This window comes from Schistocerca americana, chromosome 4, assembly GCF_021461395.2.
Source record: "Schistocerca americana isolate TAMUIC-IGC-003095 chromosome 4, iqSchAmer2.1, whole genome shotgun sequence".
NCBI classification, from domain to species: domain Eukaryota; kingdom Metazoa; phylum Arthropoda; class Insecta; order Orthoptera; family Acrididae; genus Schistocerca; species Schistocerca americana.
Genome location: NC_060122.1, coordinates 220,606,643 through 220,621,139, shown reverse-complemented (window position 1 = coordinate 220,621,139; position 14,497 = coordinate 220,606,643). Strand labels below are relative to the sequence as shown.

At 42.4% G+C, this 14,497-nt stretch overlaps 1 long non-coding RNA gene across 3 annotated transcripts; it reads left to right on the top strand.

Annotated features, from left to right (window-relative positions):
- Positions 1-5,023: 5,023 nt before the first annotated feature.
- On the top strand, positions 5,024-14,113 carry LOC124613244. 3 transcript variants are annotated; one of them, XR_006979631.1, is made up of 2 exons: positions 5,024-5,279; positions 13,578-14,113. It is a non-coding gene; the product is annotated as an uncharacterized LOC124613244 (long non-coding RNA). The 3 variants fall into 3 exon arrangements; XR_006979629.1 differs by lacking the exon at positions 5,024-5,279 and adding an exon at positions 5,288-5,687 and having other exon boundaries at positions 13,625-14,113; XR_006979630.1 differs by lacking the exon at positions 5,024-5,279 and adding an exon at positions 5,288-5,687.
- Positions 14,114-14,497: the final 384 nt, after the last annotated feature.

Here is a 14,497-nt window from a genome sequence, read left to right as displayed (position 1 = left end):
TAAACTGCTAATGGAAAGTGACTGACACTACAATTGTGTGCGTACATCAGTTATCTGAGTAATCCAGTTTATCTCTCTAGGCTATGCTTGCATTAACGAAAAACGTATTGCTGATTTATCTTATACTGGCTGCTCTTAAACGTTGGTATTAAGTTAAAACCACAGTGACTAGAAATACGTCATATTTAGGTTGTGCTCAAAAGAGAAAATTAAAAGCCTGCCCATACGAAGTTTGTTAAAAGCACAAAGAAGACAAGCAAGGTCTTCCAAACGATCAGCTGCACACCCAGAAAAGATATGTACTAAGACTAGTAACAAAAGTGAAATTGAAGAAATGTCAGATTCTTAAAAAGTTGAAAGTGGAAGTCAGTACAGTTGCAAAGACGAAATAGGGGAAGATTCTGACAGTTTGCGATTTCATAGAGCACATGAAAATGGATCAGTTGCAAATTCTGAGATACACAATTTGAAAACGGACTACCACCAACAGATTGTTCTTCTCAACTTCAAGGCAATCAGCAAACTGCACCTTTTTAATACTGATAGGTCTCGTAAAAAGAGCTGAAAATACCACATATGAAGAGATCAAATACAAGTAAAACCAGGGAATCGTGTAGTCCAAATAATGGTACCAAATTAACTAAGTCATTTCCTCTCGAACCCTTGGCACGGATGCACTCAGTTTGTACACAACAAGCACAGCTATGGCTCGTCGAGCTGAAATCACAATCATTCAACGGTCCACCGACCAAGTTTGACATGCATCATTTGCTCAAGTTCATGTCACGAATCAGGCGGTGTTTGAACAATATACAGCTTAGGCAATGAGTATAGGCAAACACAGCTACATAACGATGTCGCCCGCATCTCGTGGTCGTGCGGTAGCGTTCTCGCTTCCCACGCCCGGGTTCCCGGGTTCGATTCCCGGCGGGGTCAGGGATTTTCTCTACCTCGTGATGGCTGGGTGTTGTGTGATGTCCTTAGGTTAGTTAGGTTTAAGTAGTTCTAAGTTCTAGGGGACTGATGACCATAGATGTTAAGTCCCATAGTGCTCAGAGCCATTTGAGCCATAACGATGTCAACCTTAGCTGTAATTCTTAGGCTTAATAATTTTAAACTTAACTACATCGACACCAGGTTGTATTTTGTAAGACTGATTTACTGTTACATCGGCTGAGAGACTCAGGTAGGGTTGTCCAAACAATGGAACAATAAGAGCGTGCAGAATGGCTGCACAGAATAAACTGAGCCCTTTCGAGTACCATGTGAGGTCGTAAGGTCATAGTTGCCCATTATGCTGCAACTTTAACGTGATTCTGAAAGTCATGCGGCATCCAAGAACCATGTTCGGATCCAAGTCAGTGCTCTCTTCAAATTAATGAAGTATGGCCGGTTCGACTTCAATACTGGGCTCTTTGATGGGCTAAGGTGGCTTCATTAACGATCACCTGTCTCCTGGAATCGTTGATTAACTCTTAGAAAAACAGCGTATGATGGAATCAAGTAGCGTGGAAATCGTTGCTGAACACTTCGACAGCTTTGCCATTGCATTCGGCTTAGAACAACAACAGTACAAGTTTACAGAATGAGATTTTCACTCTGCAGCGGAGTGTGCGCTGATATGAAACTTCCTGGCAGATTAAAACTGTGTGCAGACCGAGACTCGAACTCGGAACCATATAAGTTTCATATCAGCGAACACTCCGCTGTGGAGTGAAAATCTCATTCTGGAAACATCCCCTAGGCTGTGGCTAAGCCATGTCTCCGCAATATCCTTTCTTTCAGGAGTGCTAATCCTGCATGGTTCGCAGGAAAGCTTCTGTAAAGTTTGGAAGATAGGAGACGAGGTACTGGCGGAAGTAAAGCTGTGGGGACTGGGCGTGAGTCGTGCTTGGGTAGCTCAGTTGGTAGAGCACTTGCCCGCGAAAGGCATTGGTCCCAAGTTCGAGTCTCGGTCCGTCACACAGTTTTAATCTGCCAGGTAGTTCCAGTACAAGTCTTCACTAAGAGAGTTAATTTCAAGGGTGGCACTAAAAAGAAGTTCGAATGTGTAGAATGCAAGCCCATAGCTAGGTGAGTACTGCTTCAGAAAACCGCTTCTATCGCTATTCGGACCTCATCTAATACAGTTTCATATAGTTTGCGGGTTGTCAGTATTTGACCAGCACGTATGACATGTTTTAAGATAACGCAGATTATCTCGCGCTGCTTGTTACATATGGCTGCCTGGTATCTCACATCGTAAGCTGCATACTGCTGCAGCATAAACAGATGTAACTCAGACACGGCAAAATCGACCGGACGGATTGGTGCAATGGTGAAGGCACGAAGCTCGTGTGCTTCAAATACCCGTCCGCGCACGCAGATTGGTTCTGCATGTTACCGTGTAATACACTGCTGACCAATACTGGGATAGTTCTTCCGGCGAATGATACTTCCTCGAATCTTCTTCAACTGAACTACGGCTCCGACTCAATTGACCAGTCTCTAATTAGAAAAAGCGCAAATGCAAAACTGTATACTGCGCTAATTTTGATAGATATTAGTAACTTCAAAGTAAACATAAAAAATCGTTCGACGATGCCATAGCAAAGATGAATCAAGTTTGCTAAACATACAGAAATCTCTGGAAGTCGTAGCATCTCAAACACCGTGATAGACAAATACGAAAAAACTGAGTGCAGCTGCAAGTGCACAATACTAATGTGTTAAAAAGGTGTAACCAAGTGTTAGTATTGCAACTTCCGTCACGAAAGTCTGTGGCTTCAAAACTTGATTAAGGCAACTCGTAGAACATACACACAAACGCAGTCTTATGTTCTGGGCAAATCTCGTGACCATCGGTCTAAAGTCAAATGATTCTGCGGTGTTTCTTTAGGGGATGGATGGCATATAGGGTCCTTACATACAGGCTATGCAGAATAAGCTACATCTTTATTGTAATACGTAATTTCTGCGTGAGATGAACTCAGTTTCGGAAATGAAAACTTTCCTGAAGATCTATGACATTCGTGGTTGGACAGGAAGTGAAGGTCAATTGCAGGATTTGCTTGCCACCTTGATGATATGCCGACTTGGTGGTTCCTCGGCAGTCTTCCCTATTTTTTGTTTTTATGTTTAACGTTCTGTCGATCCCATCATAATTTCGAACGAAGCCTGGCTCAGCCACTGCAGGCAGCGACAATGACCACGAAGAAGCCACCGTGAGTATCCCTTCATTGCTTCAAGTCATAAGGGATTCACATAAGAGGTTCAACAAATTGTAATGCAGAGCGGTAGGGGAAGGATGATATTTTAAGTAACTAAATCAAAAATATTCAGGGGGAGGGGCGGAGGGAGCGCACTATACTATACTCGGCAAACTTTTTGGGCAGTGAACCACTACGTGCGATGTAAAAGATAAGGTTTTATGGAGTTACTAAAGTGAAGAATTAACTCACTTGTATCTAGTTTCGAGAAGTGTAAACTATCTTATGGCGTATATCACGATTAATAATCATGTCTTTATACCGATCCACAGTTGCTTGAAATTGCAATAAATGCATTTCACGTGTTACAGTTCTACAGTGAATAATAACAAGCGAATGGATTATGGTACCAATAAGGCTATAGCAACTGATGTAACAACGTCGTCATAATAGGTGAAAACATAAAAATTTAGCGAACTGACTCTCACGTGGTACAGTCATACTAATAACATTATTGGGTATCATTCGCAGTGTTCGTAGATAATGCGAAGCATTAAGTATATGAAACAGCTAATTTCATTGAGCGACCAACTTAACAACCGTTAGGTGAGTGGCTGGCATGAAATGAAACTCAAAGAAGATGAGTATTAAAAGAAGCGCAGGGCTCTTCACAATATCAACATTGACACTCTCAGTACTGCTTCCTAAGATTGACACAATATCCTTTGGTCATTATTCACAATAGGTCCTGGAAGCTATTCTGCCTACAACAAAAAGCTGTCGGGGAAAGGTGCAAGTTGTGTAGATAGTGTCGGAAAACGTGCATGTAGCTCAAGATAATGCTGAAGGACAGTCTATAATGAATGCAAAATGCACCTTCATTCGAGGCGGAAGTTCTGCAGTTTTCCGTTGCGTCGCTCATGACTAATCGAAACATTAAACAAACCAAGTATTAGGATCTACGTTACTAGGCACAGAACTGGTAGCGTTCCCTAACTCCATGAGCAATAAAGGCGCTGTTAATCGCTGGCAAAACGTCACAAGCATGATGGGTTTTCATGAACTATATACTATTAACGTATCATCGAATATGCACAAAAACATCTCCGCTGGTAGTCAATTATCACTGGGAAATCACGGGCGCATCAGTACACGTGTTTAGTCGATTTACCGGTATCTAAAAAGCGCATTTTGATATACTGATGATCCAAGGAATATCGCAAAATCAACACGAGAAACTTCACTTTTAAGTCTATTGTTGCCACTGTCCTACAGCCAGAGCAATCGTCATTCGTAAAGCGCAATGTATCGGTGGCGCGTGCTTGGTAATTGTCTTGAAAAACGGGATTTGTGGTTGTTATGTTTAGCCAAAGTTCTTTCCACAATGGGCTTCTAAAATCCGAATAGGCCAACAGCAAGCAACACATCCAGTTCATTACTAATTTGGATACGGTACTTTAGCTGCATATACCAGTTCCGGAACAGTCTTCGTTGATGAACTGATAAAATCACTAAATATGTAATATAAACAAGAGACCACTGATCTATCATCATACAAACAACACAAAGATAGATAAACAACTGACAGCAACCAACTGCGTCTTCAGCAGTTGTGAACGCACCGCTCGCTAAACTCATGTTTGTTTGGGCTGACACACACAGATTTGAGAATAACAATTCACACGAACATTCCCATGTACCTTTTGTGGTTGCCCTGAACAGATCTCGATGAATTCTGCTCGTGGTAGCTGCACATGTACAGTAATTTCCACTCCTATGCCCTGCATTACAAGCAAATTCTGTTTTACTTACCAATTAATGGGAGTATACTGGACTGTTCCAATAGTAGTTTCAAGTTACTCTGCACAATAGTAGGTGTGTCGGCTTCCTTGTCGGTCATTTCACGCGTTTCTGTGAGTTGTTACCGTTCACTTACGAAATAACGTAAACAAAAACACTCGCGACGGCGAACACGCAGCTACGCCTGTAGCAGAACACCGAGGAGTAACTCGACTCTCGTAATTCCTTTACAGTGGTGCCAACTGCAACACTCCCAGGGTTTTTTAGCCAAACAACGTATTCACATTATCGGTATGTAACATGCCAAATAGTTCCTCTTGTTTCCCACGTGATGTGGCTTTCAGGCTTATTTAGGTCCATGTAGTTGAATACAAATTTTAATTAAATAATTGTGTAATAGAACCCAGCACAAAAATATTGCGCCAAACGTTTCTTCTGTAGTGATCTTGTAATGGTTTTACTTCGTCGAAAATAGAAATATCGGAGGACATTTGCATTAGTTTACTCTACAAAATTAACACGTTAACGAAGAAAAATGCAAATTATTATGTTGCATTGACAAATCTGTTTGTGACTTACTACCGCAGTTAGTGTGCACAGTCATTAATGAGAAATGTTACAGGTTACGGCATCAGGAAATGCTAATCTAAAATTCCCACGCTGCAAGAACAGCAGGGGCGTATGCGTGATAAAAAAAAGGTAATCTTACGAATAGGTCTATTTCTATTCCCCTTGGTGGTGTTTGTTGCCCTCAGTGCCACCCTTTGATTTCTCATGGTGAATAGAAAAAAAGTTGGACAAAATGCTTGGTGTGATTTGGTGTTTCTGTGTAAGAGGCCAGTATTAAACCTAGCAAAGGTGTAGTGTACTTTATGCCCACCTTTTGAAAATATTGTAATTTAGTCATGTATTATATTTGAAAATAATTTTGAAAAAAATATTAGTTTTTAATGCATTCTTGTACCAAATTGCATAATTATATAAATTTTTGGGTTCTCTCTCTCTCTCTCTCTCTCTCTCTCTCTCTCTCTCTCTCTGCCTGCTCTTGGTAGTACATGTTACTGAAAAGATGTTGGACTTTGCTAAGTGTGTGTTGAAAAATATTTTCAGGTTCTGAAGCCCACCTGCACATTAGTGCCTGTTTAAAAAGTATGTCGTAACAAGAGTTAACAGTAATTAATGACATTTTTGGTTGTGGTCATAAACTACCACCCCACCCTCTTGGTAGAACACATTGAAAATGTGTTGGTATTTCTTGCATTAATCAGGGTGACTCCATTAAAAAATAACAACACACACAAGGTAGACATGTAGTTTAAATTTAATGACAATCATTTACAGAGTCACTCTTATAACCAGTGTTACTCAGGCTACTAGATCATCATTTTCACTTTCAGGCATTTGGTGTGACACCTGTTTGATCTTAGTGGGTCAGTCTTCTTTGTGCCATCTCTTTTTGGTTCTTCCATGACTCATTCTCTGTGGCATACATTTCATTGACACTGCAGCTATCTTTCCAAATGATAATTCCTTATATATCTTAGGAATGACATACATACTTCTTTGTTTTTTGTTACAGGTCCAGCACTATGACAGTTTTATAATTTGATTTCCAGGATAGTTAGAACATTGTGCTTGCACTACTATCTTGTCACAAATGACAATTTTTGATTGTATATGTTCAACTCCTTACTTTTGTCTTATCAGTAGTGATTTGACAATTAATTCAACTATAAAATCCAAAGAGATGTCACTTCTAAAGGCAAGTCCTGTATCAAGAAAGTCAGTATAACAGACAAATCAATCCATAGTAAACTTTTAGACTGATGCCACACCTCACACACTGGCTGAAAAATTCATTGAATACTGACTTTGCCATCAGTAATTAACTCAATATAAACAAGGTCTCAACACACTTTTTGTTTAGTTAGCTACGCAAAGTTTAATGTATTTTATTTGTTTATGATAAACTACTGTGACAGAAAAAAAATGAGTGGAGTGTTTTTCAATAACATGGCTTACCAATGATCACACAAATATTTTACCTTGCTTATTGCACAATAATAATACTAGGTGGAAATCTGGATCCACACCACCTTGCTGTTACACACAAATATGGTATGAAATGAAAATATTAAGCAAATTTACTCTTACCCTCCTGTAGATCTGCTGTATTAAGAAACAAAAATGCTTCACTGATATAAGATCCAGTGATTTTAAGTCTACTGGTCCTGATTTTCGTATAATCACTTGTTTCACTATTGGAGAGGAAGGGTGCTTTATAATTGTGAGTATATTTCTGCTAGTAGTAAAAGTATTTGCAGGTATAACATTTCTTCATTTTCAGAAAATAGTTATAAGAAGTTGTTACAAAGGTTGTATTTAACTAGAAAGTTCACATAGTAAAATGACACCATGGTTTTAGATATTTTGACTAGAGAAAATAAGGAAAAGAATAGACTTGTACCAACAACACTATGTCAGTAAAATATTTTCTTGTTCTCTTCTTTGAAAGACAGAACGACACTGCCTGTTACAGTACTCTTGTCATTTGCATAGAATATGGCATGTGAATACAAGCTGTTTAATTTAGATGCAACTACATAACATCTTACTATCAGAAGACAACTTTCAAAACATGATTGATCAGATCAATCTGAGAACTACAATGTTAGGTGTAAACCGTCATCCTACATTCCCTCATTTCACTGCTACTTCTTTCATTACATGTTACTTACGTAATTCTCCTAATGGTTATTCAAAATTCTTTCCTTCCTTCCTCTGTCAGTATATTATGGTCTCATAGTTTTACAAATTTCTTAAGGAAGCTCTTATTTTTTTGATATTTTGTAACATTCTACACTGTGAGCCCCTAAATTCTCCTCGAACAACAGTATTTCCTCTTGTATCAGGGAAATAGATACATGTACCTATGTAATTAGGGCCTGCTTCCATCATTTCATCCATAAATATACACAGACTTATGTGAACTCTACAGTTAACAAGATTTACTCTCTTAAGTAGTTAGTTTCACACTTGACAACCAACAGCACACAGTGAAGAGTCAAAAACTAGAACAAAGAGTAAACATAAAGCAAATCCAACTCGACACCCAAAGAATAATACACTCCTGGAAATGGAAAAAAGAACACATTGACACCGGTGTGTCAGACCCACCATACTTGCTCCTGACACTGCGAGAGGGCTGTACAAGCAATGATCACACGCACGGCACAGCGGACACACCAGGAACTGCGGTGTTGGCCGTCGAATGGCGCTAGCTGCGCAGCATTTGTGCACCGCCGCCGTCAGTGTCAGCCAGTTTGCCGTGGCATACGGAGCTCCATCGCAGTCTTTAACACTGGTAGCATGCCGCGACAGCGTGGACGTGAACCGTATGTGCAGTTGACTCACTTTGAGCGAGGGCGTATAGTGGGCATGCGGGAGGCCGGATGGACGTACCGCCGAATTGCTCAACACGTGGGGCGTGAGGTCTCCACAGTACATCGATGTCGTCGCCAGTGGTCGGCGGAAGGTGCACGTGCCCGTCGACCTGGGACCGGACCGCAGCGACGCACGGATGCACGCCAAGACCATAGGATCCTACGCAGTGCCATAGGAGACCGCACCGCCACTTCCCAGCAAATTAGGGACACTGTTGCTCCTGGGGTATCGGCGAGGACCATTCGCAACCGTCTCCATGAAGCTGGGCTACGGTCCCGCACACCGTTAGGCCGTCTTCCGCTCACGCCCCAACATCGTGCAGCCCGCCTCCAGTGGTGTCGCGACAGGCGTGAATGGAGGGACGAATGGAGACGTACCGTCTTCAGCGATGAGAGTCGCTTCTGCCTTGGTGCCAATGATGGTCGTATGCGTGTTTGGCGCCGTGCAGGTGAGCGCCACAATCAGGACTGCATACGACCGAGGCACACAGGGCCAACACCCGGCATCATGGTGTGGGGAGCGATCTCCTACACTGGCCGTACACCACTGGTGATCGTCGAGGGGACACTGAATAGTGCACGGTACATCCAAACCGTCATCGAACCCATTGTTCTACCATTCCTAGACCGGCAAGGGAACTTGCTGTTCCAACAGGACAATGCACGTCCGCATGTATCCCGTGCCACCCAACGTGCTCTAGAAGGTGTAAGTCAACTACCCTGGCCAGCAAGATCTCCGGATCTGTCCCCCACTGAGCATGTTTGGGACTGGATGAAGCGTCGTCTCATGCGGTCTGCACGTCCAGCACGAACGCTGGTCCAACTGAGGTGCCAGGTGGAAATGGCATGGCAAGCCGTTCCACAGGACTACATCCAGCATCTCTACGATCGTCTCCATGGGAGAATAGCAGCCTGCATTGCTGCGAAAGGTGGATATACACTGTACTAGTGCCGACATTGTGCATGCTCTGTTGCCTGTGTCTATGTGCCTGTGGTTCTGTAAGTGTGATCATGTGATGTATCTGACCCCAGGAATGTGTCAATAAAGTTTCCCCTTCCTGGGACAATGAATTCACGGTGTTCTTATTTCAATTTCCAGGAGTGTACATGTATTCTCAATTACTGTCCCAGTTCAGTGCTTCCCACACAGAATCCCCACCCCCCTTTGGTAGAGCGGTGCTCCTGGGTTGTGCAGGAATTTATGTTATACCGTTCGACCCATCTTATGTAAATTACTCGTGTCCTTGCCACTTCCTATGAGCTCATTCGATGACGCCATCAAGGGCTTGTCATTGAATAATCTGTCTGAAGATGTAGATATATAACAATATCCTTCTGATGGCAAAAGTGGACTCATGAAGTCTATATGCATGTGAGAGAAATGGTCTGTTGTCTCAGGAATGTCTCGTACTGGGTTGAATGCACGCTGCCAACTTTGCACTGTTGATGTGCTATGCACACTTTGCCACTGGCGAAAAATCTTTTTTGTACGTAGCCATACAAATTTCTCCATCATCCGTTGAGTGGTGGCATTTACGAGGGCCGTTCAGAAAGTAACCTCCGGTTGATTTAAAAAAATACACCAAGTTAAATAAAAATATTTTAATATATACATCTTACAAATACATCTATGCACTATTTTTCTACATAGTCTCCATAGCGATTGAGGCACTTATCATATCTCTTCACAAGCTTTGAAATTCCTTCTGCATAAAAATCACCCGCTTGTGCCTGGAGCCAGCCTGCGACCGCATCTTTGAGCTCTTCGTCGTCATCAAACCGCTGTGACCCGAGCCATTTCTTCAAATGCATGAAGAGGTGATAACCACTTGGCGCCAGGTCTGGGCTGTAAGGTGGATGGTTGATAACGTCCCACTTGAAGGACTCAAGAAGGGCCGCTGTTCTGCGAGCAGAGTGAGGACGGGCTTTATCGTGCAAAAAAACGATACCGGAAGTCAGCATACCACGGCGTTTGTTCTGTATAGCCCATCGTAACTTTTTTATTGTTTCACAGTACACGTCTTGATTAATGGTCGTACCACGTTCCATGAATTCAACCAACAACACCCCTTTGGCATCCCAAAACACCGTTGCCATCAGTTTTCTGGCAGAAAAATCTTGCGAGGCTTTTCTTGGTTTGGTAGGCGAATTTGAATGTGCCCACATCTTTGATTGTTCTTTTGTCTCAGGGTTCACGTACGTAATCCAGGTTTCGTCACCGGTCACGATTCTGTTTAACAATGGTTCTCCTCCGTCCTCATAATGTGACAAAAAGTCTAATGCAGAGGCCATTCTTTGAGTTTTGTGGTGGTCGGTAAGAATTTTGGGCACCCATCGTGCACAGAACTTACGGTAACCCAATCTTGCTGTCACTATCTCGTACAAGACAGTCTTAGAAATCTGTGGAAAACCAGTAGACAACTCCGACATTGAGAAACGTCGATTTTCACGAACTTTTGCATCAACTGTCTGAACGAGTTCGTCAGTCACCAATGATGGTCTACCACTCCTCTCTTCATCATGAACGTTTTCTCGTCCACTTTTAAATAAACGTACCCATTCATGGACAACTCCTTCACTCATAACTCTTGGTCCGTACACGGCACAAAGCTCACGATGAATAGCTGCTGCAGAATATCCTTTGGCTGTAAAAAACCTTATGAGAGCACGCACTTCACATTTGGCGGGGTTTTCTATTGCAGCACACATTTCAAACTGCCACAAAAACTAAACTAGCGCAGGTACGACGTTCACTCGAGCACGGCTTGATGCCGACTGACCTGTTGAGTGCGTGAACGCACAGATGGCGTCGCTACTCCCCCCACAACCCGCACTGTGACCAATCGGAGGTTACTTTCTGAACCGCCCTCGTACATTAGGATGGGCAAGGTTGTGAACACTATCAAAAACCGCTCTTTGTAACATTCTGGGCATGAATGATCTAGATGAGCGTCTAGACACTACCAAGTGAGGTCCTTTGCATCTAGCAATTTCACTTGTTTGAGCTGAAGAGCTGTTGAACCATCGTGCAGGCATTGTTGCAACTGCTTGTCTGTAGCTTGTGCAGCCCCAAGTTGACTGAAATTCATTGTGAAAGAGATTGCGCTGAATCGTCATTTTATTTATTCTGTCAAACACTGACTTGAGGTGTTCCTCATGTAATTCAGCTACCAAAAATGTCTTACAGGTAGACAAAACATAGATCAAAGCCCTTTGTTACTTCATCTGAGTGGCATCCTTGAAACCAAATGGCATGTATAGGTATTCGAAGAGACCAAAAAGCTCTATTATGGCAGTCTTTGGAATATCTTCCCTTGTGACAGGACTCTAATTATAGCTTTCATGCAGTCCAACATGCTGAAAATTGTAGCTCCAGCTAAAATGTTCATGAAATCCATTATGTTAGGTACGGGATGGCAGTTGGGGAATTGTTCGTGCGTTTAGATTGCGGTAATCCCACAGCGCCTCCAGGTGTCATTCTTTTTAACTAGGTGTAACGGTGATGCCCGCGGGCTGTCAGATCTTCGTATGATTCCCACCTGTAATATCTCTTCAGATTCTTTTGTAGCTCCTGAAAAATGGTCGGGTGTTAGTCTCTGTGCCCATCGATAGACTGGTTATCATCTTCATGTGGTGCAACATGGTATGCAATACTTTCTGTAATTGACCAACCATCTCGTGTCTGGCTTATGAACAAACCAAACTACTGGGTGAGGCGATGGAATTTATTAGCTACCTCGCCAATATGATAGGTGTGATAAGCAATCACATTATGAGAATCCAAACTCCAACCCAGCAGCAGTAGGAGCACTACTACCAGTTCCTACAATGGCAACAGTACACCAACTATTACCATGAGTAAAAGTATCATTGTTAACAATACTAAAATTAAATTTACAGCCCAAAAATACAAAAAACCCCCATCAAGACAACCACTCTAGTGCCACTTTTCATTTCTTTATTTATAACTGACTTGATGACAGTAGCATGATGATGCACATGTCGACAATGACCCTAGTGCAGCTTGGCTCAGTAGCTCCATTCAATGCAGTTGTCTGTGCAGCAGCTGAGTGATTCACTTCCCCAAAGGAGAAGCTACTGAACCATGCCACACTATGGGTGTCATCGACGTGCATGTTATCGCACTACTGTCTTCAAGTCAGTTATAAACATAGAAATGATGAATGGCACTGAAGTGGGTGTCACAAAGAATAAATTGTAAAGAGCTGCTTCTGCCTCCATTGTTGATGGCCCTTCCTGATTCGTGGGTTGTAGTTTTCATTTTAGTATTGTTAACAATGATACTTTTAGTCATGATGACAGTTGGTTTACTGTAGCCATTGTAAGAACTGGCAGTGGTGCTCCTGCTGCTGCTGCTGAATTGGAGAGTTTTGATTCTCATAATATGATTATTACTATTCTCATAACATGATTATTACTATTCTGATAAGGCCATGACCCTCTCCCCTGCCTATTGTAACAGTTACCACTTCATTGTTACTAATAATTTGTGCGATACTTAGCTTTATCTCCAGTCCTTAGTGAGTATGAACCTCCACGTGAACTACCTACTGAAACTCAGGACCAATGTCACATTACATGCGTCATAAGTTGTAATGGGTGAGTTGTTACCTGCTGTAAGGTGGAGAGTTGCACCCATTGCTGCAGTTTTACTTTCCTTGATGGCAGTGCACTTAAGCCCGAGCCTGAATCAATATGATACTAGCTTTCCGCCTTCTTGTCTTTCACATACAAATGGCACGATAATGTGAGCTTTACTGTGTGTGGATGTGGTCAATTTGTCACAAATAACTGGATCAATCTGGAGTGCTAGATCTTAACAACTCCAGTTGTCACTGCAGGTGTCTACAGAAGTAGTAACAACTGCTTCATCTACACTTTGGCACTGTTGTGGAACTGTGCAGCCTGCTGCGGCTACTGTCCATTTGCGAGTGAGAAGGAAGATGTGCATCTCATGACTTGATCCCAAAAATGCTTGTGGTACCAACATATCCTGTGATTTTGTCCCCCATGTACCTTCTGGCCACCTGTTTGATTTTGCTGGGTTGATGTATACCCCTCTTTATTATATTTCCTTGTGCAGTGCCACCAATTGTTTCTGCATTGTGTCCCTCTTGTATTCCAGATTACAGAGCTGCTCACTGATATTTGTCTGTTGCTTGTGCCATATAGCTACTGCTGTGTCATCCAAACAAGTAACAGCCATGGAAATAGCACCACAGGCACAAAGATGCGAGCGGGTGCCAGTGCCATAGAGACTCACCACTTGTGTGAGTTCTGCCATTGCCACAGGCGGCGCTGAGGATGAAGACAGGCGGCGCTGAGGATGAAGACAGGCGGCGCTGAGGATGAAGATTTCGACTTTGCCTTGGCCAATTACTGGCAGAGTACAATTTGCCAATGACCATATGACAACGGGCAGAAGCCTACTTGGAAGATAGAAGAAGCACAGCTTTGGCCCACTCGGTTATAGACCATCGTCCGGGGCTGACTTAGACAGGGAATGTCATTTGTTGTAAATTGCATTTCCTATGTACTGCAAAGTTTATCTACAATTATTTGCACTTAGCCATTGAGGGTCATTTTGTGTTGTATTGCAGGCAGTGTTGCAGACTTAATTATTCAACAAGCCTCAAAGATAAATAAAGTTTTTAACTCGTTTGTTTGACTTTGTTACTAATTTGTAGAACCTTCATTTTTCTACCTTGTTACCTGACCATGGGGCATAGCTGTATAATAGTGGCATGTAGAAATTGTCTTACAGGGGTTCAGCACCAGAAGCCATTTCATGAGCTCACAAATTTGGACTACTGTAACAACAGTGGCAACGCGGCCTCCACAGTAGCAACAACGAGGGTTTACAAAAGCTACAGTCTCCACAGTGATGATGTTGGTAGCTACTTGTATTATTGCTGAGGTACTTGCCTGTCCCACTGTACCACACACATTTTCTGCTACTGCCAAAACAGAATTAATATCATTCTTCCTGCACCTCACCACTGCCATTTCACAGAAAGTGATAGCTGCAATAGCCATACATGTCGT